The 22884-nt window shown below is 48.7% G+C and overlaps 1 long non-coding RNA gene across 2 annotated transcripts in view; it reads right to left on the minus strand.

The window, feature by feature from the left end:
- Positions 1–22884, minus strand: part of LOC135897981 (uncharacterized) — a 72158-nt gene that overhangs the window by 25905 nt on the left and 23369 nt on the right. The window contains exon 2 of one of the 2 annotated variants that reach the window (XR_010563224.1): positions 15666–15794. This is a non-coding gene — a long non-coding RNA (uncharacterized lncRNA). Of the gene's footprint in view, positions 1–15665; positions 15846–22884 lie in introns of both variants that reach the window. The other variant, XR_010563225.2, reaches the window with a different exon arrangement.

Consider the following 22884-nt stretch of genomic DNA (forward strand, 5'->3'; position numbering starts at 1 on the left):
CCCATAATGTCCCTCGTGCACGTGTCACTGCTCTCGCCTTCGTCGTGGTCTTCTTCCACAGCTAGCTCCGATGTCACTCATGGTGCCAGCATGCCCATACTGTCACTCGCGCTCGTGCCACTGCTCTCGCCTACGTCGTAGTCTTCTTCCACAGCTGGCTCCAACGCCGCTCATCGTGCCAGCGTTCCCATACGGCTTCTCGCGCTCATGCCACTGCTCTCGCCTTCGTCGTAGTCTTCTTCCACAGCTGGCTCCGATGTCACTCATGGTGCCAGCATGCCCATACTGTCCCACGCGCTCGTGCCACTGCTCTCGCCTTCGTCGTGGTCTTCTTCCACAGCTGGCTCCGACGCAGCTCATCGTGCCAGCGTTGCCATACGGCTCCTCGCGCTCGTGCCACTGCTCTCGCCTTCGTCGTGGTGTCCTTCCACAGCTGGCTCCGACGCCGCTCATCGTGCCAGCGTTCCCATACGCCTTCTCGCGCTCGTGCCACTGCTCTCGCCTTCGTCGTGGTCTTTTTCCACAGCTGGCTCCGATGTCACTCATGGTGCCAGCATGCCCATACTGTCCCACGCGCTCGTGCCACTGCTCTCGCCTTCGTCGTGGTCTTCTTCCACAGCTGGCTCCAACGCCGCTCACCGTGACAACGTTCCCATAATGTCCCTCGTGCACGTGTCACTGCTCTCGCCTTCGTCGTGGTCTTCTTCCACAGCTAGCTCCGATGTCATTCATGGTGCCAGCATGCCCATACTGTCACTCGCGCTCGTGCCACTGCTCTCGCCTTTGTCGTGGCCTTTTTCCACAGCTGGCTCCGACGCAGCTCATCGTGCGAGCGTTCCCATACGGCTTCTCGCTCTCGTGCCACTGCTCTCGCCTTCGTCGTGGTCTTCTTCCACAGCTGGCTCCGATGTCACTCATGGAGCCAGTATGCCCATACTGTCACTCGCGCTCGTGCCACTGCTCTCGCCTTCGTCGTGGTCTTCTTCCACAGCTGGCTCCGACGCAGCTCATCGTGCCAGCGTTCCCATACGGCTTCTCGCGCTCGTGCCACTGCTCTTGCCTTCGTCGTGGTCTTCTTCCACAGCTGGCTCCGACGCAGCTCATCGTGCCAGCGTTCCCATACGGCTCCTCGCGCTCGTGCCACTGCTCTCGCCTTCGTCGTGGTCTTCTTCCACAGCTGGCTCCAATGTCACTCATGGGGCCAGCATGCCCATACTGTCCCTCGCGTTCGTGCCACTGCTCTCGCCTTCGTCGTGGTCTTCTTCCACAGCTGGCTCCGACGCAGCTCATCGTGCCAACGTTGCCATACGGCTCCTCGCGCTCGTGCCACTGCTCTCGCCTTCGTCGTGGTGTCCTTCCACATCTGGCTCCGACGCCGCTCATCGTGCCAGCGTTCCCATACGGCTTCTCCCTCTCGTGCCACTGCTCTCGCCTTCGTCGTGGTCTTCTTCCACAGCTGACTCCGATGTCACTCATGGTGCCAGCATGCCCATATTGTCCCTCGCGCTCGTGCCACTGCTCTCGCCTTCGTCGTGGTGTCCTTCCACAGCTGGCTCCGACGCCGCTCATCGTGCCAGCGTTCCCATACGCCTTCTCGCGCTCGTGCCACTGCTCTCGCCTTCGTCGTGGTCTTTTTCCACAGTTGGCTCCGATGTCACTCATGGGGCCAGCATGCCCATACTGTCCCTCGCGTTCGTGCCACTGCTCTCGCCTTCGTCGTGGTCTTCTTCCACAGCTGGCTCCGACGCAGCTCATCGTGCCAGCGTTGCCATACGGCTCCTCGCGCTCGTGCCACTGCTCTCGCCTTCGTCGTGGTGTCCTTCCACATCTGGCTCCGACGCCGCTCATCGTGCCAGCGTTCCCATACGGCTTCTCCCTCTCGTGCCACTGCTCTCGCCTTCGTCGTGGTCTTCTTCCACAGCTGACTCCGATGTCACTCATGGTGCCAGCATGCCCATATTGTCCCTCGCGCTCGTGCCACTGCTATCGCCTTCGTCGTGGTCTTCTTCCAGAGCTGGCTCCGACGCAGCTCATCATGCCAGCGTTCCTATACTGTCCCTCGCGCCCGTGCCCCTGCTATCGCCTTCGTCGTGGTCTACTTCCACAGCAGACTTCGATGCCGCTCATCATGTAAAAAAAAGGGCAAAGTTAATTTAGATATACTTAATGCAGGCACTTGAACCCACGATCTTGGTGGAAGTCGAACCGTAAAGCTTATGTGGAAGTTGAACCCACAACCTTTGTTGTAAATAGATTTTGATTAAGAGGCAGTTAATTAATATAGAGTTAATTATTGCGCATGAACCCCCGACTTTTGGCGGGAGTCGCACCTCGACCTCTGGTGCGAGTCGAACCCACTACCTTTGGTACAAATTAGGGTGAAGTTAATTAAACCATATTAAATAAAGTAGCGACAATTAAGAAACTGAACCGATGACCTTTGATGGGAGAAAACAAGTAATAAGACCTAACAACGCAGTCGAATGAGAATGGTATGGTATGGTAAAACTTTAATGAAGTCCTACAGATCGTGAGTCTTCACGAAGCGGGTCGTTCCCATGTGGGAACCGGAAAGCCGAGCTTCTCGGCCGCATCGTGTGCCTGCTGGACAGCCCAGAGTTGGTCAGCCAGAAGAGGGCTGCAAAGAACCGCCTCCCATCTGGCCGAGCAGTTATCGATGATAGAGCGTGACCGGGTACACCGCCAGAGCATGTGGTCTAACGTCGCTATTTCTCCACAATCGCGGCAAGTTGCGTTGGTGTAAGTATCCGGATAGATTTTATGTAAAAGCGACAGATTGGGATACGTATTCGTTTGTAGTAGACGGAGCTTATGACGAAAAAAGTAGGTTCTACAGCTCAGATAGTAGCGTTTAGTAATCTCGCTGTAGGTGGAGGGCGTGTCCCTGTTCTCTGAGCAGTCGGCTTGCAATTGGTCGAGGGTAGCGCGGTGGGCAAGTTCACGCGCAGCCCCGTGAGCCGACTCGTTGAGGTTGGGAGGAGCACCCTTTGTCTGACCCTGATGTGCGGGAACCCAATAAATGAAGTGGTGCGTGATTTCCTTGCCCCCAAGAAGTCTGAGGGCCTGTTTGGAAACGGTGCCTTTTTCAAATGTTCTGACTGCAGATCTTGAATCACTATAGATGAAATCCCGTGAGATATCCAGCAGGGCTTGTGCAATAGCCATTTGTTCAGCTATTTCGGAGTACCTCGTCCGAACCGAGGCAGCATTGGTGATTCCTTGCCGACCATCGACAGTGACGATGGTGAATGCCCGACGTCGCTTACAAGAAGCGGCATCCACAAAGCTGACCTGTCGCTGATCACTGTGTATTTGCCCAAGGAGGTTGGCCGCCCTTGCCCTCCTCCTACCGCGATTATGATCGGGATGCATGTTCCTAGGTATGCGCGCGACCGTAATATTATCACGAATCGACGGAGGAACGTCAGAGAACTCCTCCGCTACTCTGTCGGGATGATATCCGAGTTCCTGCAAGATGGATCTCCCTGTCTTCGTTGTAGTGAGGCGAGTTAGCTGTGCGCGCTCCTGGACCTGTGCAATCTCTTCGAGAGTATTATGAATGCCAAGCTGCATTAAGCAATCTGTACAAGTGTATACGGGTAACCCGAGAACCCGTTTAGTAATCTTCCTAAGCTGTGCATTCAATTTATCCCGCCCTGCCAGTTTCCATCGATGCATGGCTGCCACGTATGTAAAGTGGCACAGAACGAAGGCATGCATTAGTCGAATGAGTTTATCCTCCTTGAGCCCATGATACCGATTTGATACCCTCCGAACTAAACGAACAGCAGTTTCAGTTTTAGGAATTAGCTTGCATATAGTCTTGCCATTTGTACCCCCTGACTCAACGATCATACTCAAGACCTTGATTGAATCGACTCTGGGTATGAGGCAACCGTTTGTTTTATATAGGTTAATATCGCTGTCTTCTAAAGATGTCCAGCCCTTCTGCCTTGGATCGCGTTTCTTGGGACTATACAGTAAGAGTTCCGACTTCAAGGGGGAGCATCTGAGACCGGTGGGTTTTAGATAGGTTTCGCTGGTGTCTTTGGCGTCCTTAAGGCTCCCTCAACGTGACCGTCATTGCCTTCTGTTCACCATATAGTTATATCGTCAACATAGATAGTGTGTTTGATGCCTTCAATCTCGAGAAGCTTTTTGCTTAAGTCGACCATGACTATATTGAAAAAAACAGGGGGAAATGACTGACCCCTGTGGGGTGCCCCTCTCGCCAAGTTCCAGCGGTTGTGATTCGAGATCGGCCACCCGGAGGGTAGCCTTCCTATCCGAGAGGAACGATCAAACATAGTTGTAAAATATCTCACCCAGATTGAGCCGAGTTATCGAGGCAGGGATATGCGAATGTAGAAGGTTGTCGAAGGCCTTCTCAAGATCAAGCCCCAAAACGGCCCGAGTGTCGCTAGAGTCATTGTCTATGATTTGATGCTTAATCAGTTTCATGGTATCCTGTGTGGATAGGCCATGCCTGAATCCTATCATACTATGTGGGTAAATATCGTTATTCTCCAGGAATCGGGAGAGTCGATTCAGGACCGCGTGCTCGCTACCTTACCCACACAGGATGTAAGCGAGATGGGCCTCAAGTTGTCAACGCTAGGTGTTTTTCCTGGTTTGGGGATGAGTACTGCGAGAGCAGTCTTCCAAGGTAATGGGCTGGTTCCATTCCTCGAATTACCTTGGAATGGAATGTCAATTTATTTAATAAATGTATTTTGAGCGCGCAGGCTTCCGCCTTCATCCTCTTTGGCTTATGCTAAGATGTCTGTCAATTATTTTTACGAAATTCACGATGGTCACTCAAATAATAAATAACCAGAATTCTGCTGCCTCGCCGTATAGTTCCAACACAAGATAGCGCATATGTTACGTACGAGTCGGCTTATATGTATGGCTATACGTATAAGTCGAGGCGTTATTTCTGTACAACCATCTGTACCCTGTAGATGTGCCATTGGCAGTCTCTCTTCTCTACGGAATTACGCAGTGAAACAACAAGCATTACCTAAATGTTCTGAGTGCAACAAATGTGCGCCTTCAAACGCATTATTCCTTTATTAAAGCGAACAGCTTTCGTTGGCGCTCTCCCGTTTTCGCGGTCGGAAGAGTATGCGGTCTTAATCACACACGCACTTGTCTCCTGTGCAAACGCCAACCAGCGCTTTGAGGTGCACGTGCTCTCGCGGGAGAGCTCTTTTTTGGCATCCGAAGGTTTAGACTCTGCGGTCATTGGTGGTGCTGTGTCGTGTTTCTCTGCTGACTTGGCTGGCGGTTGCGAGGCGTCGTTTCGTTTTGACGGGCTTACCGCAGCTTTGCTTATACCAGCTGTCATAGTGCCCGTGGGATGTGCATGGTTTTTTAAAATGCTTCGTCTACTATTCTGGGAGGTTTTAAGTAGGCATTTAGGTGTTTCTCGATGATTAACAACGCTAATCACACCAGCGTCCCAACTCCAGCTATAGTTGACTGTACCCTATATTATGTACGAAGATGCTTATCTTATGTACTGCAGCTTCACAAGAATTGCATTAGAGCAATCGAGGCGCTTCACTTATACACAGTGACATAAATGAACAGAATGGATGACATAGATTTTAAAATATGTATAATCTATGTAGCATAAATTTCCAGACATGCACCATTGTTTAGCAATGAATACTGTGTTATCTGTACATGCCGTTCAATGGAAGTGAACATTGAAAAGCATCGGTCTACCAAAACTAGGCCGGACGAAAACCGAGTTTCAAGGGCCCTTCAGAGACCGACACTAACGGAGAGAACCACTGTCGAAGAAATTCTTCTTCGCCGAGGAAGAAGAGCTCCTCCGACTAAACAGACAGAAGCTCGAAATGCAACCGCCCTAGGATCGTAAAGAGAGAGGGCGGCAGCCAACGGCAGCCAACGGCAGCCACCTCGCAGTGGTTGCTTCACAAAGAAGGCTTCTGCAATAAGGAGAAGCCCCCCGAAGTGGCCCCGCGAGCAATGCCCAGAAGAAATGAAACGATTTATTCTAGGGCCGGAAAATCTTGCATTCATGGCCCTCCAGAAAGCTCTACCAATAACCTCTTGCCGCAGAACATGCTGGTTTGTCTCGTGCAGTGACAGTTCGGACATGCTGCTGACTGGACCATTTCCCGTTGCGCCAGGCGGTCAAGAGTGGCAAGCACGCCCAACCTGAGGCGCCACGCGAAGTCGCGGAGGGAACGAGACAGAAAACACGCAGTTAGCCTTCCTCGTGATGAGTAGCACGCGCTGGGGAAACTGGTGGGAGCAGTAAGGCCACTGTCGTGTCAGTGATGGGACTAGAAATCACGTCTACTCTGGGACAGCTCAGCTGCACACAGTGATAAGATGCCACGGCAGTTGCATAGAACATCTGGAACGTTAGTGACTGGGGGCCTTTGTTGAGACGCACGTTTGGCAGCAACTGCCGAAGATGAATGCCCGGTTAGAACTCACGCGAGACCTCGCGAGAACTCGCGCGTGGAGTTTGTCACCTTGCACTAGACACAGCAGGAAAGATAACGTGACCAGAAAATGGAACAGTGGAGTGACTGAACAGATGACGAAATGCGTAATGGGGGTTGAGAGAGAGAGAGAGAAAAGGATGCATAGAAATGCAGGGAGGTTAACCAGAGGCAGTTCCGGTTGGCTACACTGCACGGGGGTAGGGTGAAGGGGGATAAAAAGAGAAATAGAGCAGAAGGGGGAGATAGAAAGAAATAGAGACCAGCACGACCAAACCGCGTACACTACAAAGCGGTAGGCAGCGGCGTTCTTACAGTCTGTCGTGAAGCCCCGCAAACCGCAGGAAACTTAATAAAGCGAGTAGGGCCTTTAGCGTGGATGTTCTGTGGGAGTACTGGCCTAAATCTTTGAGTTCTGATAGTGGACGATTGTCCAACTGCTCCAGTACTCTGCACATCACTTGTCTCTAGGCGCTATATCATGGGCAGACGCAGATAATGTGTGCGAGTGTCTCATCGCTGCTGCATGTGTCGCAAGTGGAGTTGTTGACCATTCCAATAAGGAAGGCATATGAGTTTGTAAATACAATGCCTAGCCACAGACGGTACAGCATGGCCTGTTCACATCCTGGTAATCCAGGTGATAGATGCATCCGGATATCCGGAGACAATGAATGCAAGCGACACATAATGAAAACGTTCGAGTCCCACAGGGGCAAAGTACATTCATGAGACATCAATCGCAGCCCAGCCGCAGCGTCTGTTCGCGAAAGCGGAATCAAAACACGTTGACCACTTTCATGCGCAGATCGGGCGGCTTCATCGGCGTGGTCACTCCCGCTGATGCTGCAATGTCCTGGAAGCCCTTAAAGATTATGTTGTGTCCCTGGTCATGGCTGCGATGATACATGTGTAGAATTTCTGAGGCTAGTTGTTCATTGAGTCCGTGGCGCATTGTGCTTTGTATGCACTGAAGGGCTGCCTTGGAGTCACTAAAGACTGTCCATTGTTGTGGTGGTTCCTGATTAATGAAATCAAGGGCAGCACGGAGTGCCGCAAGTTCAGCACCCGTTGATGTGGTCACACCCGAAGTTTTTAATTTTATTTCTTCAGATTTTGCCGTGATGATGACTGCAGCAGCTGAGCTGTTGAGTTTTACCGAACCATCTGTGTAGACATGCTGCCAAAATCTGTGTACGTTGTGAATATGTATTAAAGTTGCTTGTTTCAAAGCTTGCAACGGCGCTCCAGCTTTCTTTCTGATTCCTGGAATTGTCATTTGCACTTGCGGCTGGTGCAGACACCACAATGGATCTGATAATCGTGTAGCTGGCGTAAATTCTGATGGCAAGTAGGACTGATGTCTTACAACACTTTTGGCAAAAGTTGAATGTGGCCTCTTTGCTGGCAAGCAAGTAAGATGGTGTGAGGGAATCCGAGACAGGTGTCGGATATGATCTCTCAGGATATTTGTATTTATATAGACTGTCAAAGGAGTGTCTCCGGCAATGGCCACTGTCGCAATCGATTACGTAGTTTTGTGGAGACCGAGACAAGTTCTGTGTGCTTGTGCTTGCACACTCTGAAGTTTTGCGGATATTTGTAGCGCAAGTATTTCCTAAAACAGGTAAGCTGTACCGCAGGAAGCCCAAAAACAATGCTTTATATAGTTGCAACATTGATGATACTGTTGCGCCCCACGACTTCCCGCCGAGATATGCAAGAAGGTACACGATGGCGGCCAAACACTTTGTCGTGTACGAGACGTGAGGACTCCAAGACAAGTCCTTATCAATGATGACGCCAAGAAAGCGGTGCGTTCGTCTGTATCGTACAGTTTGGTCATTAATCCGCAAAGCATACGGGGCCATCGCTTTGCGAGTAACGGCAACGAGTGCACATTTCTCAGGAGAAAGCTCTAGGCCTTGCCTACTTAGGTGTGTTGACACGGCCGTTGAAGCCTTCTGAAGTCGTGCGTGGACTTGTAGACGTGTCACTCCTGAAGCCCATATGCAAATGTCATCTGCATATACGGAGACTGAACGGTTTACTGTAATGAGTCGGCGAGACCAATGAGCACCTGGTCGAACAGGGTTGGGCTGTGTACTCCGCCTTGCGGTACACCACGACTGGTATAGCTAGACGGCGTTGGTCAATCTTCAGTCAAAATAAAGAAATATATTTCATTCAAATAGCTGCGTATCCAGCGAAAGGCGTGTCCACCAATCCCTCCAGCTTCTAAGGCGTCCAGAATCGCATGATGATGGACATTGTCGTATGCACCTTTAACATCAAGGAATAAGGCCGCAGTGATTCGCTTTAGATGTTTCTGGTGCTGTACATATGTTACAAGGTCAATAACGCTATCTATTGACGAGCGTCCGCGTCGAAAGCTAGCCATTACCTCTAGATAGACGTTGTAAAATTCCAAGTACCATTCTAACCGTGTAAGGATTATGCTCTCCATTACCTTGCTGCCCACACAGCTGGCCAGTGATATCGGATGGTAAGATGACAATTCCAGTGGAGACTTGCCAGACTTGAGGAGTGGGATAAGGCTACTGGATTTCCACGTGGTAGGGATCAGACTGTCACGCCATGATGCGTTGTATAGGCCAAGAAGTGCATCTCTGGCCTCTTGACCAAGGTTTAAAGCGCAGAGTATGTGATGTCATCGGGTCCTGGTGACGAAGATCGTCTGCAGCCAGCAATGCGGCCTCCAGTCCTTCGAGGGAGAAAGAAGCGTCCATACGAGGTTCTCAGGAGCAAGGGGGTACAATAATAGGAATAGGTGCCCAAGGTGAATGGGTGAACGCCGGACACGCGATCCTTGCGCAGTAATCTTCGGCTACGTTGACTTCTAGGAGTCCTTGGTGGAGGGCTAGAGATTTAAATGGCCGGCGCTGTTGAGGAGCTGTTCGAAGTCCGCGGACTGTTCTCCAGACAACTGACAGAGGTTTACGCGGATCGAGAGACTCACAAAAGGATTTCCAGCGTTGATTTCGCAGCACTGCAAGACGACGTTGAATTTTCTTGTGAAGACGTCTGGCCTCTCTAAGGTTGTAAACCGATTTAGTCCCTCTGTACCGTCCCTCCGATCACCGGCGGATCGCACGGATGCTCTGTATTTCCGCATAAAAATCTGTGTATTTCTCCAATGGCCGAAATGAACGCATAGCATCCTGCATAGCCTTGGTGATCTGAATTTCTAGTGTGGACGAAAAGCCTTCGTGGCATGCATCTACCATAAGTGATTTAAATACAGGACATTCCAGTTTTTGTTTAAAATTGGATGGGACGGATTTGGTTAGGCCTTTAATCTTCAGGTCGGTAGGTAGATAGGTAGGTAGGTGGTTGAACTTCGTTATAGAGATACTAAGTAGTGCCGCGAAAGATGGACTGCGCGAATTTCTCCGCTCAAGAAGTGGAAGGTCAAATTCCCGCGAATATTAAATATTCGGCTTTATATCTTCGGGCGCATCTAACCACACGGAGTAAGAAATGCCATAATGATTACAAAAGCTAATATACGATGAGATGCGCCTAGTTGTATATATAAAGGATGCCTCAGTCTACAGTTTCGTAAGGTAATGAACAAATAGCTTCATTTTGGAATAGTAGGAGGTTTGTCCAATATGAGACCATACTCAATGGAGAGGCGAAGGCAGCGTGATAGGCTATCCTCAAGTGCGAAGTACAATGTAGTGTCGGTTGTGGGAGTTTTCACTTTCGCAGCATTGCTGCCAGGGAGCTGAAGGCCTCGCACGCATGAATAACCCTTGAAATAAATTATGGGGTTTAACGTGCAAAAACTACTTTCTGATTATAAGGCACGCCGTAGTGGAGGACTGCGGAAATTTCGACCACCTGGGGTTCCTTAACGTGCACTTAAATCTAAGTACACGAGTGTTTTCACATTTCACCCCCATCGAAATAGGGCTGCCGTGGCCGCGATTCGATCCCACGACCTCGTGCTCAGCAACCCAACACCATAGCCACTGAGCAACCACGGCGGGTAATAACCCTTGAAATAAAGCATTAAAATATGGCTCAGGACTACGGACGAATGGTGAAGGTTCCAGGGGAACCCATCGAGTAATGGCAAAGAGGGCGCTTTGCCGGCCTCAGTGAACAAGGTGCTGTGTATGTTAGTGTAGACCTTCCTCAGTCGTTTCGCAAAAGGTTGAGGAAAGCCAAACATTATCAGGACACAAAATATGTACGCGTATTCTGCTCGGTCGTATGCCCTTTCACGGTTCAACGTGACCAGGAGACCACGGGCAGACTCTGACAGCATATGAGCTATGGTGTCATGCGTTGTCAAAGAGCACAAGCCTGATGACGGTGAAGAAAGAAGCTCATCAAGACCCCCAAGCGCCGAACGATACTGACCAACAAAATCTTGTAATCAATTCGCCACTTCGGCATAAGCACAATGCCGTCATTTCAAAAGCTGACTGGGAAAACGTTATCTAGAAAGCACCTGCGGATAATCGAGGTAAAGGAAACCCCAATTTCATTCCAAAATGGCAGCTAGGTGAAAGCTCAATAGGCAACACATTCGGCCCGAGGGCCGAGCCATGCTTCATGGAGCGCAACGCCACCTTCACTTTTTCAGGTGACGGAGAAGCGTGCAGATTCGGCAGCTTGAGAAGGGACCTGAGGCAGCTCTCTAAGCATAAAAGGTGAGGTGATATCCACGTTGGCTTACATGGCCAAACACGCCATTGCCTCAATATGCGACATGAGCCTATCACGCACACGAAGCGCAGCAGCAGGTGCCGCCTCACAGTTGCGGAGTCCACGGCTCCTGCTGGCCTAAAAACGAGTACTTTGCGTACCGTAATGAATCTGATTAAGCATAGGGGTTATGCCCACACCAACCCGCGGCCGCTGCTAAAGAAGAGGCAGCGAACAGGCGCTGAAAGCGTTGAAGCGCCGCCAAGCTCGTGTCGAGATGGGAGATCGGCGCGATGCGGAGATTTGCTGTTGTTGCAGCTAGTTCTCCAGAAGCACGGCGATGCAGTGCGCGCTCGTTAATGAAAGAGTATAAGTGCGTATGCGTTTCAAGTGCGCCTTGGTCGTCCGGTCTAGATCTAACAAGTGACGCGCGTATAGAGCGCAATACCCTGACGCTGACATACACCATTCACAAGACGGAAAATGAGAGGCACAGCTTGAGGATAACAGACCGGTTATCACGGAAGACGGAAGACCACACGGAAGACGGCGGAAAGTGCAGAGCGTTTAAACGGGAGACAAAGGCACAAAAGAACGTGGGACGTAAGCGTGGTCGAGCCTGCGGACCACGTTGCCACGCCGAGACGAATTTAGCTCTGTGCACATTATGTGCACCCAGTGATGAATAGGGCTAGACGAGACGTAAAAGACGTAATTATCTCTCGAAAGGGTACGATTAAAATCATACCTACTCCTCTGAAACTAAATGGTGGAAAAGAAAAAAAATCGCAATCCTGATTAAACAGGCATTTGAATGCAAGGACGTTATAAAGAAAATAAATTCATTTTAGTTTCTTGCAAGCACGTCACATCGGAAATTACAGCTTGGACTATACTAATCAGTTCTGCTTACGGCAACGAACTGTTAAACCCTTGCACATTCAAGTGCATTATTTGCATAATATCAGCCTTAATAAAAGCAATTTCTCTTCTGGACGCACAGCTCATCACGATGCCCTGGCACATGTTCAGGGGGCACGCTCTCGTGAAGTAACAAAGAATTCACCTTTCGACTCTTCAGAATAAGGTCGAGGTTTAAATGGACCGTTTCAAGTCGACCTCGTCGACATCGTCCGCGCTAGAGCCTGGTATACACAAGGGGAGTTCGCAAGGCGGATCCACTTGGAGCGAGTTCTCAGGATGACACCACTTTCGAGATATTAATTCTCGAGCTTTGGAGAAAAATGCATTGGCGTTCCAGTTACTTTTGCGCTTCAGTGCATACAACGATGTTTTGTTGAGAAAGTGAGTGGGATGACAGGGCATTTTTTACCGCAAGGTTGACGGTGCATACTCGTAAACGGTGTCATCCACACAAATCCTTTCAAGTGGGTTTGCCTTGCAATCTCAACAGCTAGAATTTGTAAATTGCGATATTAGTTAAAAACTCAACTAGTGATTTTTTATGAATTAGTTGACTAAGCATTTCAATTTCTTGGGCACGTAATATCAGCCTCTTCGAGTAGACCAACTCATGGCCTAGAATTGCGCTCTATGCCACAGGCAATTTTCAAAAAATTTGAAAGTGTTGGCTGAAACATTTTGTATATAGCGGGTATGGATGGACTACCTGGTGCTTTTGTTGACGTTTAAGTGCGATAGCAATTATAATGATATTATGAAAATTTTGCAGCCGCCGTGTTGCCCCGAATAAATGTGAGGATAATGAACGGCCCACTGGACGTATGCTGCAGGTGCGAGAGAAAGCATGCGAGGGCGAGCGGAAAAGGATGGCGACGTGAGGCGCGCTGTTTTCCCGCGCACCCAGTGCTGGAAGTCACGTAATCGAGTGCGCGCCTCTTTTCTAGTTCGGCTGCGGCTGCTGCGGGTGCCAGGATATGGGCGAGCCGAGATGGCTGATGGCTTCGCGTACATGTGTTGTGTGTTATATATATATATATATATATATATATATATATATATATATATATATATATATATATTGTGTGTGGCGCCCCATGCTTGGCCCACAAGCTTTGAGGCAATTGTCAGGACAGCACCTACCAAAGCGACGGCTTTCGCGTAGGACCCAATCTGGGTCCGTTATCACAAAGTTTTCCGTTCGTTAGCTCTTTTTTCCATCGCTCGCCTACGTTGGCTAATAATATGTCCAGCATCAGGATTGGCTAGAATTTTTTCTTAAGAACAATTCTAGCGTAAGAAGTCCTTGTGAATATGGGCTCTGATCTGTTTTCTGTGCAACTAGTGACGGTCGTAAGAAACAAATGCTGATGTAGGCGATCGCTTTCTCTTGTCTCATGCATATGATAGAGATTCAGCATTAAATTGAAGCTGTCTTTCAGATCAGTTGCCGATTCGAGAGCTCGTACAGACCTAAATGGGGATGTTTACGACTGCACAACCGAAGATGAGTTGCTTTGGCTGATGGCGGTTAATAAGATACCCACACATAATTAAACACAATAAATTGTCCACTGGTAATGTACTAACACTCACAGTTTTTATTAAGAACTGAAAAACATACACCGAATGCAATGCCTATGTCGTCTTTTACATTATTATTTATCGTAGCTTCGCTTCCTAGCCGTAGTGGCGCCGCAAGCGCAAGACGCAAATAGGTAGTGACAAAACCCTTCTCAAGCTCGCATATCCTGCGTATCCAGCGTTCGCAAAGCTTTTTGGGGCCCCCAAATATTGTTTCCCCATTTCATAACTCTCCATTATAAAAGAGTGTGCACTAATATATACTTCATATACTTCAGAGACCCGGTGCGAAGCGCAAACTTCAAACTTATACATAGGCGACAACCGACCTGTATTTGCGGCCCTTTACGTGCGCACATTGCACAGAAGACACGCAATGGTCATGTTAAAGATTTGTAAAGCGGTCGTTGTCACCTTAAAAAGGAATATCACTGCAGCGCATGCTTGCTTTTCATGGTTATGGCTTCTATCCAGAGTTAGACGGGCTTCGTGCTTGTCTTGATACCTAAGAGGTGCCTACTTATGATGTAGTGATATCCGAGCAATGACGTCTGGAAAATCTAACGCAACCTAACGAAAAAAAACAACACTGAATTAGTGTATCCTTAATAGGTGTATGCAAGCCTCTGAAAGAAAGGCCAGCCATCAGGTGTGTTTGCTATGTCCGTCACGTAAACGCGATCGCCAAAGATGAAAGCTGCTTTTCTTTCAGTCTTACAGTAACTGAACTACTGCCAAAACGGGGCCGCGGTAGCTCAATTGGTAAAGCATCGCACGCGTATAGCGAAGACGTGGGATCGTTCCCCACCTGCGACAAGTTGATTTTTCATCCACTTTTATTTCTATGAATTTATCCGTTCTTTATTTCAGTTATTAAGTACAAGTTATTCCGCCTGTGTTGTCCTTGCTGTCTTTGTTTGATGGCTTCTTATGACATCAATGTATATATATAATTAAAGTTTGGGGGTAGACCTATATTCTAGTTCTTAATATATTTATACTAAGAACTGGAATATAGGTCTACCCTCTTCCCTATGTTACTTCTAACCAAAATGAAAAGAAGAAACGGTGTAGTCCGGAAAAAATGATCGGTATATAAGACGAGGATCGACTTTATGCCGTGGTTTCTTGCATACGGTGTATCCATATATGTATAATAGTGTGACTGGCGACGACACTATTTCTTTACCAAAGGCGTTTGGCGCTTCTACTATAAAACCACCTCTATTGTTTTTTAAGCTACCAGTTTAACACATATGTGGATTGGGCCAGCGCCCTTTTAGTTTCTCCACACTGTAAGGTTATGCGAGATAACCTGTGCGAAATGAAAGGAAGTGCTCTTCTAGAATGCTCCTTTTGGCGCGGAAGAGCAATAAGGAGACGTCACTTCTGCTGATTATTCTACAGCAATAACGTTGGACACAGTTTGTTTCGAGTGTTGGCTAAAGACATACTATATATACCGTCCGAGTTCAAGAGGCCCTACATAGCCTAACGTTTGGCCACTGCAATCAGCACACAGACACAAAAAAAAACCAATGAACTCTGTATCCAGATAGAAAAACAGCTGCTAAGACAGTCTCTAGTCCTTCGTCAACGTTACAACAAGCGCAATTTGTTTCCTCGCGGTGTCACAAGTCCACACACAAAAAAAGACTGCGACCATCGCCCTTCCTCCCTCCTCACTTTTCCCCGAAAAGTGCTCTTGCCAGCCTCCGCGAGAGCACTTTCCGGGCTGTAAGAGGTACTCTTATCCTCCCAATCGAATACTCTGCAAGGCGGGATTGTGGAGGACATTTGATGATGATGACAACCGCTGTTCTTGGTGCACAAAAGACGTCATGCAAGCAGACAGCTGTCCTGGTTAAGATAATGCACATAGTCACTGGTCGCCTTGGATAAGTTCGCAGCGAATTCTATTTGTACTTATGGAAGGCGTGTGCAAGAGTGGAAGGAACAATCAGTGGTACTTACGATCTCCAATATTTCCTGATGGATCCACATCATTGGCGGCCCTTCTCTCTCTGTTCGGCAGATGTTCCTTTATTCTCACTCCGGTGATGTAGGGCATGAAGGTGCGCGTAGCCGACCCCGAGTGCTCATCTGCTTCGAGAAAGTTTCGGAGCGAAATGAGTCGGTCCTGTCCTATGCCACCTATAGACGGGAGATCATATCCCGCCCCAGTTGCTACGAAGCTAACATAATGATGGTACATGTCGTTCGGAAGATCGAGAACTGCAGGACGGCGCTAATAAGCCGTACGAGACATTACCGACAATTAGTCAATACTCGAAGTGTAATGAGGGAACGCAGCAAACAACTGTCGCAACACCGTATTCACGCACTTTGCGGAACTGCTGTAATGACGTATTGTTGAGAGCATTAATCGCCTATGAAGACGCGCGATATCGCTGGTGATAGGTTCACTTGCATGGATTCCCGCCAAGTTATACGGCAGACTGGGGGAGTGTACGGGGCTTTCCGGCACTGTTTTCGCATGTTATTTTGTGTTTAGATCAGACTCTCAACTGCTTGCCCGCACGATAAAGACTGGGAATGACAATAGGCTGATTCTGTTGTGCCGGAAAGGCGCTCGAGCATTGTGCGCAGCAGTGCGCGTAGCGTGACCCTCGGAAGAAATGCTGAAGTAACGAATCAGGGGCCAGTTGCGGCGTCGTTTCGGTGGTGCCCAAGTCATCGACGACATTGCGCGACTTCTCTTCGGAGATTTTTGGCCCTTTTGGCCCTGCAACCGAGAAAACTATGAATTATCTGAATGTAGGACAAAGTGCGAGAAAACTTGAAACGATTGATCTCTGAAGGCGAGAGAGAGACAGAGAGAGAGAGAGAGAGAATGAAGAGGAAAGGCAGGGAGGTTAACCAGATATGATTCTCCGGTTTCCTGCTCTGCACTGGGGATGGGGGATAGGGGTTAAAAAAATGACAGAGAGGAAAACGCAAAAAAAAGAAAAAAAAAGAAACACGCACACTAATGGAGACACACACAAAAGGCGTTCCAGTTAAAGGCGTTCGCAAAGGCCGGTAGATCGCAAAAAAGCGCAATAGCGCTTGCACGGACTTCTTCTGTGACGTGAGCTCCCGTCGATGTTGTAGAATTCTTTTTTCGGATAGCGGTTGGTCGTCCAGTTGGTCAAGTTCGTGGCGAAGGCATTCCCTTTGTAGACCATACTGCGGGCAATCGCACAAAATATGTCCAATTGATCCTTCATAGCCGCAGTGGTCACAGTTGGGGTGTCGGTCATCCCTATGCGGAATGCATAGGCTTTGGTAAAGGCAACGCCCAGCCACAGTCGATGCAAAAGCGTGGGGTCTCCACGGCGAAGCTGTGATGGCGCTCGAAGTCTTAATGTTGGATCAAGTGAGTACAGTCGCGTATTTCTTAAAAGGGGGTCATTCCAATATGACATGGTATACTGCCGAGCAAGCAGGTGGAGCTACCGTGCTGCGTCAGTTCTGGAAGTGGAATTGGTGCGTGGTGCTCCTCCGTATGGGCTGAACGGGCAGCTTTATCGGCCCGTTCATTGCCGATAATCCCGCAGTGACTTGGAAGCCATTGGAAAGTTATTTTATGGCCTGCATCACTTAAATGATGTAATGTCTCTGTAATGTGAAATATTAGCTGTTCGTGTGGTCCGCGTCGTAAAGGTGATAGTAGAGACTGCACTGCCGCCTTAGAATCACAGAATATCGTCCACTTGTGTGGCTGTTCATTACCTATGTAATAAGGGCACTATAGATCGCTGCGAGCTCTGCTGCCGTCGACGTTGTCGCGTTAGTCGTCTTAAATTTGATTGTTGTGACTGTCGCTGGTATCACGATTGCCGCCGCGGAGCTGTTTGGCAAGATAGATCCATCAGTGTAGATATGTGTAGAATCACGGTAGTTCTCGTACAGAAATAGTAGCGTGAGCTGTTTGAGGGCTGGTGATGATAGATCAGCCTTTTTCGTGATGTCAGGTATTGTGAGATTGATTTTTGGCTGAGCGAGGCACCACGGAGGAACCAACTTGTTTCACTCCGGCTGCGGGAGAGACAAAGAAAAGAACGTGTTCATACTAGCCCTGCTGGCGCCACTTGTTAACACGTGTAACGCATGGTATTAGGCTCGTTAATCGACACTGCGCAAATTTGTTTTCGCTTACTTGTATTCCAAGTTCTTTTACGAAGTGTTATCCTCAAGGTTCTTAATTTATTTCTTGATCGGACCTTAGTCGTCAAACAGAGATATAGTAAGAGGGAGGAAGAAGGAAACCGAATCGAAGGTTGTTATTGGTGAGAGCTGTTTAGGTTGAAAGCCGTCGCTGCTACTTACTGCGCCTAAGTGTCTATTACACAAAACAATGGTTCAAGCTAACACAACTAAAGTGGTCTCAACTGGTTACAAAACGATCAAGAATGGACGCAAATGGCTATTTTAGTAACATTACCATCTTACGGTGCTTTCATTTTCGGGGTGCCCGAGAACGCTTCTATCACCAGTCAGTTAGCTTTCTCAATCTCAGCAATGCTAACGATGTACGGTAAGAATTGAGTACTCAGTGTGAGCTCTTTATTTCTGTGTTCCTTAACGTGCACCAGCGCCTGTTACAAAACTTGCGAATGGACGTGGTTTATAGGTGGGTCTACCCTGGCATGGTGTAATTGATGTAGTGCAGGCCTCTAGTTAATTGAGCTGTCAAATAAGTGTATTGAGGAGTTTAATGACAGAATCTGCCTTGGCTAACGCATGTGAAGCTGCACGTGTATAATGTCTCAATTCAGGTTAGTAAATCCTGTTAGGAGTTACCCATAGATGATTAACGTTTGTTCAAGCCCCCGATTACTTTGCTTTTTTTCAGATTTCGCTGCAGGCGACCGTCACCAGCCTGTTTCCCGTGGAAGGCCAGCCCAACGCACGCCTTTCTGACACAGAAGCGTCCACGGCGTCCGCCTTCAGGAAGCGAAACGGCTAAGACAGCAGCGCTGACACCGACGACACCATGATCTACTGCGTTGACTGTAAGGAAACCACCTGACGACAACTTTGAAACAACCCGACGACAGATTATGCTGAATCGCAGGGTGAAGAGAAGAATGCTAAGCGTCTCGTCCCGTTCGAATGCGTCCAATGCAAGGGCGACACGAACCCATCAGCAATTCGCCATCCTTTTCGTGCCTGTACTCGCCACCAGCAACATCAGACAACTCAACAGGCAAAGCGTATCTATGCATTTCGAGGCGCTGATGCCTAACTAAGTAAGATACATCAGTGTAAACACTCGAAGGAATATCTTCGCCATCGGTGGGGAAGACCACATCTTTGTTCTGTAGGACGCCTCTCATTCGGCCTTCTGAGTTCTTGCATTCTTTAGTGTATTTTGGGTATCATGGGTCTCCTGCATGTGATGATATATCCTGACCCCGTTGTACGTAGCCCTAAACGGCATTGCCTTCGACGTCAACCTCAAGGAAACGGAGCAGCCGGGATGATGGCACCGACAGCACTGAACTGTACACGGCGAGTAGCGATGCCAGCTATGACAGTTTCGTCCTTATGATAAAGCGTAAAGCGAAGAGGAGGATCCCCAGTGCGTCTTCACCAGCAAGTACGGCCACCATGAAGAGTAGTTGTGGTCCTCCGTGCCATATTATACTGTTTGTTCCCATTAATTCATCGGACAACCTGAGGAGCGTGAATCGGCAAATCATTTCGGCATGACTCGAAACTCGTGCCGAATGAGATAGAGGATATTTGATTCAATCCCCGGAAGAACGTTCAGGCCATGGACATCGACCACCCTGCCACACTGCATGCTTTTGCGAACTTTTATGGAGCTTGGGGACATCAAAGACTGCGCTTACATCCCGCAGGACCGACACACGGCAAGGAACCTCATGTATGATGTCGACATTTACATTCCACTTGCTGACTTTCCTGTTCTTGGTCCAGCCAGCTACTGACCCTACAGAGATATCGGAAGTTTGCCTACATTGGAACTTCAATTGCGTTAAGGTGATCTTCAAGGGTGACTGTCTTCCTTCAAATGTGAAAGTGGGTCCTTTTCGTCTTCGTTCGAGCCTATATTCCGAGGAATCTTTAATGCCACAAGTGTCTGAATACCACAAGCATCTTCATGTCCTGGTCAAGCCAGCCACTGATGCTACGGCCATATTACAAGTTTGCCGACTTTACAACTCCCATTGCATCAAGGTAATATTCAAGGGCGACTGTCTTCCTTCACTTGTGAAGGCTGGTAATTTTGCCACGCCATTGGAGCCAATGTTCCGATGCCTTTTCAATGCCACAAGCGTTTGAGAAAGGGTCACGTGAGTGGCGTATGTAACAACAAGCCAGCTTCCCCCGCTGCACCGAACCCCATACAGTAATGTCTTACAACGCGACTATCCTGAAATGTAGATACTGAAATGGAAATCATGATGCCTCATGAAACAACTGACCACAAATAAAGAAGAAGCGGAGCCAAATGGTGAAGGATAACGTCATAGAAGGAAGCGATAACGACTGTTAAAAGACGACGTTCCCGTTGATGGCGCGCTCACTAGAAAGAACAAGGTGTTGTTTAACCTCCAGTGTGCCCCTTTACGCGGGCGCCACCAGCCCCAGCGCCAAATAGGCTACATCTAGATTGTCAGAAAAACGCTGAGGCTCAGAAAAGAGCTGCTGACGCTCCTTGGCCTGCACTACCACAAGTACACTTCTCCGTCTCCGTGGAGCGACAGTATCGACTACCGCCAAGTGCTACTTGCTGTAGTGACGTCGCGGCCGTTGCCGTACTGATGTCGCTGTTGAGTGTTATATCCACCCACTCCTGAATATTCTGCCAACACCTGCCAACACCTGTGCCAACACAGGCGCACTGCAAGCCCTGGACACCCTAGAGCAGTACTTCCAGGCCTGCAGTAACAGGATGGCTTGCCATCCACAATCACTCAAGCCTTTCCGGAAGCTAGTCAAGTGCACTTCCATACTTCAATAGAACGTCAGAGATCTGAAGTCAAGGATCTGAGGATTTCGGGCCTAAAGTAACATGATTACTTGCCATCGGCAACCACTCCGGCCTTTACGGAAGCAAGTCAAGCGCGCTTCCATACTTCAAAAGAATGCCAGGGGTCTGCTGTCACGGATATCAGAATTTCAGGCCTACAGTAACATGAAGGATAGCCTTCCACAACCACTTCGGCCATTCTGGAAGCAGGTCAATTGCCCATCTATAATTCAATAGAACGCCAGAGGTATGCTGTCACGTATGTAAGAATTTGATGATTGCCTGCCATCGACAACCGCCTTTCCGGGAGGAAGTGAAATGCGCTTCCCTATTGAATAGAACACCAGAGATCTGCATTCACGGATGTCAGAATTTCGGCACTTTGTTTTATTGCGATATCAATTGTATGGACACTCCCGGCGCATTTCTGCCATTGGCTTCGCTGTCGCCGTCGTTGTGATGTTCCGTAGAAAGTACAAGGGTGATAACAGCGTTGCCGCGCGCCGTGTGCTCTATGTGCGAGTGAAACCGTCCGAGGATGAGCCGACGAGCCGACGAGGCTGAGCCGAATATCGCGCGCGCAAGGGAGGAATGCGAGGAGAACGCACGCAAATCCCCGGGGAACGGAGGGGCGGGAGAGGGGGGAGGGCGTTCTACTCTGGCGGCTGCTGCGTATCGCACGGCTGCACGTGGCTTCGCGGGCCCTATCTTGGAATCGATCTCCGCCGTGCGCTGTGTTTTCGCCGCTTCATTTGCATTGAAGCGAGAGGCAGCACGAAGGTCAATTCGCTCGCTGCTTCCGCTGCGCTTCCTTATTCCAGCGTTTTGACAGCGAGTTTCCGCGGTCAACAAATGCGATGTGTTCCTGTTAGCTTATGCGTGCGTGGCACCATGCTTGTTATTTAGTTAGTAAGTGAATCGAATGTTTTTACACGTTTATACGGCAGATAAAACTACTATCTTTATTTCGTAAAGCTGTCTACTAATTTGCTATTGCAATCAATGCTTCGCCTTTCTGGCGAAACTGCGACTTTTTTTCAAACAATTTCGCCATTATCAATTTTTGTGAAGCTAATTTTTCAAAGAAAGTGCGACTGGCGGGTTATGAATCATTTGTTTTTTCATCATGCATTCAACGCAGTCAAGTTATTTTGTATATTCCCAAGGAGATCACGTATGTTCACCAAATAGTGCAGCCTCACGGCGACAATCAGTACTTGTCTATCCGTATTGCAAAACAAATGTGTCATTTACACTGATATGTGCCTGTATGTCTCCTTTACGTCAGTGTGATAGACAGACTGAAAGATATACTCACAACAACTTCTGGTTCTTGGGTAATCATGGGCGACTTTAACGCTCATCATCCACACTGGGGAAGAATCAGAGCAAATCAGAGGCTCGAGTCTAGTTCACCTGGCTTCCGTACATTGACTGAGAGTTTGGAACCATGGCAGCTCGATTTATCTCCGAAGATTCACTTACATCAGCTGCTCGGACTTGACATTAGTCTCGCAGAGTTTAAATGGCAAAGTTGACTGGTTCTCAGATATTGAAACTCACGGCAGCGAGCATATCCCTACGTACATGACTATTATAGGCCTTGATAGTTCTCTCTCACTTGGGCTCGCATACCGGCAAGCATATCGTATTTAGGTCAAGGCCAAGCGTAGACATGAACCTCCCAAGTCCTTTGTAGACAAAGTCGCACAAACGCTGCAGGCTTCTACGCGTACCTTTACAGCATCTATAAGACACACAGATTGCGACGAAGAATTGGAGAGCCTTCGGGCGATCCGTTGGCGCGTCGAGAGGCGGTGTAGGCACATCAAGTCGATATATGATCTCGGGGAAGCCCAAGGTATTCAGAAGAAAGTTCAGCGTCAGCTGAATAAACTTCAGGACCAATGATGGAAGCCATTCTGCGAATCACTGGACCCTCCCAAGTCATTATCCCCTGTATGAAGAACCCTTTAGGTTTTTCGCTCGTTTTCACGACAGCGTCGTCCCTTCACTGCACTGGCCTTACAGCAAAGCCATCCAGAGCTTGATGTTGCTGATTATTATTTATTTATTATTATTTAACAATACTGTCAACCCCCTTGCGAGGGTCCTTACATAGAGAGTTATGAAAAAAAATATAAAAGAAAAGAACATGTGCAAATTGGGACAGATCAGTATGTTCCA

This window comes from Dermacentor albipictus, chromosome 1 (assembly GCF_038994185.2).
Source record: "Dermacentor albipictus isolate Rhodes 1998 colony chromosome 1, USDA_Dalb.pri_finalv2, whole genome shotgun sequence".
Classification (NCBI taxonomy): domain Eukaryota; kingdom Metazoa; phylum Arthropoda; class Arachnida; order Ixodida; family Ixodidae; genus Dermacentor; species Dermacentor albipictus.